The following is a 3,759-nucleotide window of genomic DNA, read 5'->3' as shown; positions in this document are numbered from 1 at the left end:
GGGTCACCGGAAGAATCAATGTCCCATCCTGTACATTTTGTAAATGTATAATTATTGTAAAAATGATGGAAAATGTGCACAATTCTCAAAATATTTCATACTAGTGATCATATAAATAATAATTACAAGTATTTTTTTTAAATATTGTCTTTTTTTTTCTATAAAAAAAAATTATTTACACCTGAATGGTCAACAATGTTTTGTTAAGTACTATTATTTATTGCACCGTACAAAATTATCTGCAGCGATGCTCCTCTGAATATAAACTTTGTAGATTTTGAAACCAGAAGTGCTGTTAACAATAATGTCAATTCCATAATATTACTTGAGCTATAAAGGCGACTAACTTTATTCATTTTTTAATATTGTTAAACAAAATTCTTAGTCTGCTAACATTTCCTTACAAATTGTCTAAATTTATAAAATGTTATATTATTTTTTACGAGCTTCATTGTGGGACTATTATTTTGAAGGAAAATCCCCGAGGTCACAGCCTTATTCTTGCTGGTAGAACGGGTCAAACTCCAAACTAGAGTCATCGGGTCAAATGTCGTCTCGGGCCGAACTGCGCATATGCAGGCCGTCAAATCAAAAAGTTGTTTTTGACGAAAATGAAAACATACCTGTCACCTTCAACAGTTTGGAGTAATAATATGTTCAACAACTAAGGAAGAATTTTCACTTCGATCATTGATTTCTCAAACCATAGGTTGGTTTGTTTGGTTTGTTTCACAAGCGTTCCCGGAAGTCTCGCGATGTTGCGCCCATACAAATAAGAATTAATTCGTATTTCTATGGTTGCACCTCTGGGTTTAGAAACTCTGTGCTAGAGTCGTCTTCAAACCTACTTCCGTGTTCTAGTCAAATCATTTTTGAAAATTCCTTGTTTCCGATCAGAGGCGAGCCCAGAAACGCAAAAAAAGCACCGGCCAGGTGGAAGGGTTTTTACTACCGTGCAAGGCAGCCTATAGACCAGTAGTAAAGGAACACGATAACTACATGTATACAAACCGTGGTTAATTAAGTCTTTCCACGAATAGAGTACATCCTTCACCTAGTTTAAACATTCTGTCTTAAAGAGCACATGTTCAACTTCCTTAAGAAAAACATGATCTCAAGGGATTAAACAAAAAAAATACTATAGTACCAATAAAGTGCAATTGATGTAAATCAGCCCTAAATCCCGTGTGACAGGGGGAATGGAAACGTGTAGTGTGTGTTGTGGAATATTGATTGAAAATATTTCAGATACCGGAACTTGTAAATTCAATGAGACTTCACTACAAAGTAACAAAGCCGAGCAATTCCATGGAAGAACTGATTTCTCTTGCCACAGACCTCAGGCTTTATAGGTTTCCACTTTCAGATAACACACATGGTCACTCCCCTCTACGTAGATGATTAACACCCCTTGGCCTCTTGCCATCATTATCTTTCTGTCTCAATTCTTGCTTGTTTACCGATTCTATTGGTGGCTTATCCATACACAAATGCACGTGTCTGTCCCGTGGTACTACACAATGGCTCTCCCCAAGCCTGTAATGGCACAGACATACATACATAATGCAATTGTATGTCTCAACGCTAGTCATAGGACAAGGTAATTACTTCCCTCAGGCCTATAACAGCACAGGCATACATTTTCTGGTTACGTTCTTGTTTTTGCACGTCTAGTGATTAACACCATGTTGACCCAGTCTGTACATTCTCCTGAGCTAAGCCTTTATTCTGCTTACACATGTCTATGAATTAACCCTATGTTTTCTGCCTCAATACTTATGGGAGAACAGTCTGGATACTTGGAAAATCAACCATAGTCATGCATTTTCACCTACATGTGCAACAGGGGCAATTGAAGGCAAGCTTCACCCAAAAATATATATTGTTAAAACAGTTCTAGCCTATCCATCGATGGGTAACAGGGTTGAATGTTATGCTTGACATTGTCACTTTTCAAGCACAAAACACCAGAAAATTGCCAAAAAGAGCCACTCATCTGCTGTTACAGTATTATTTAACCAAATGTAAATATAATATAGTTTCACCATATTAAAATAAGAATTCAGTTCATGTAAGAGGCTTGACCTTAAAATTAGGGAAAGACGTAAATGAATCACTAATCACATGAAATAAATAATAATCATAAAAAATGACTGTCAAAGCAAGAACATAACTAGGGCTTTACAATGATGGTGAAAATGTGGAGAAGTTTTCGGTTAAAGTCGGTTCAAATCTTCCTAGAAGTTGGAAAAACGAGACTAGGTGAAAATGCTAATTATTGGCACTTTAGCAACAAATGTATACAAATTTCAATGTGGTATATTTAAGGGCACTTATTTTAATATAAATGGCAATGTTGGTGCACAATTTCTACTTAAAATATCAAAAGGGACGCTAAATGTACTCTATTCGTGGAATGCAAATTCAAATCAAATCAAATGTTATTTGTCACATGCACCAAATGTTTACTTACAAGCCCTTAACCAACAATGCAGTTAAGAAAAATACCTAAAAAGAAGAAATAAAAGTAACAAATAATGAAAGAGCAGAAGTAAGATAACAATAGCGAGGCTATATACATGGGATAGAGAGTCAATGTGCAGGTCGTGTTATTAAAGTGTCTATGCATAGATAATAACAGAGAGTAGCAGCAGCGTAAAAGGGGGGGGGGGGGGGGCAATGCAAATAGTCTAGGTAGTCAGTTAATTAGGCGTTCAGGAGTCTTATGGCTTGGGGGTAGAAGCTGTTTAGAAGCCTCTTGGACCTAGACTTGGCGCTCCGGTACCACTTGCCATGCGGTAGCAGAGAGAATAGTCTATGACGAGGGTGGCTGGAGTCTTTGACAAATTTTAGGGCCTTCCTCTGACACCGCCTGGTACAGAGGTCCTGGATGGCAGGCAGCTTGGCCCCAGTGATGTACTTGGGCCATACGCACAACCCTCTGTAGTGCCTTGCGGTCGGCTGCCGAGCAGTTGCCATACCAGGCAGTGATGCAACCCGTCAGGATGCTCTCGATGGTGCAGCTGTAGAACCTTTTGAGGATCTGAGGACCCATGCCAAATATTTTCAGTCTCCCGATGGGGAATAGGTTTTGTTGTACCCTCTTCATGTTGTACTCTATTCGTGGAACAACCCGGTAATCATAAGTATAGGATGATCTGGGAGAATCAATTATTCATCATGAGTCAACTCTATATCATTACTCTGTACAAGATTAAACAATATCATGAATGAGCAGCATTAGGTCAAAATGGATGAGAAATAGTCTTGGACAAATGGAAGGAGCCCTTTTCTGGAAAGCATATATTTAATGTGTCAATAACAGCAGTCTGGCCTTGGGTTGTAAAACTACCGGTAAATGACTAGTGTTACCATCATTGTTGGTAATTAAACAGGTAATCTATGGCAATCTATGGTAATTTATACTTGAATAAATTTGACTTTGAATAACTTAAAATTTCTAATAATATAAAGTATTACTTTTTTTTATATCTGTGTCCATATTGTCCATGAGTTTCTAGTAGAGACCATATGTTTCAAGAGAAAATAGCCTAATTAATACCAAAAAAAAGTATTAATTAACAATGGCATTATTTTCAATTCCCTCTGCAACTCTTCCAACTATTGACTTTTTTCACAACTGCGCTAAAACATTTAAAACAAAGACATAGTAAGATAAATAAAAGTCAAAAGATAAAATATATTTCATGCTGAAAGCTTCATATTAAACACCAATGGTATTCACTAAATTGACGTGTT

Source organism: Oncorhynchus mykiss, chromosome 9 (genome assembly GCF_057628025.1).
Source record: "Oncorhynchus mykiss isolate SJ-2025 chromosome 9, ASM5762802v1, whole genome shotgun sequence".
Lineage (NCBI taxonomy): Eukaryota > Metazoa > Chordata > Actinopteri > Salmoniformes > Salmonidae > Oncorhynchus > Oncorhynchus mykiss.
This window is presented reverse-complemented; position numbering follows the sequence as displayed.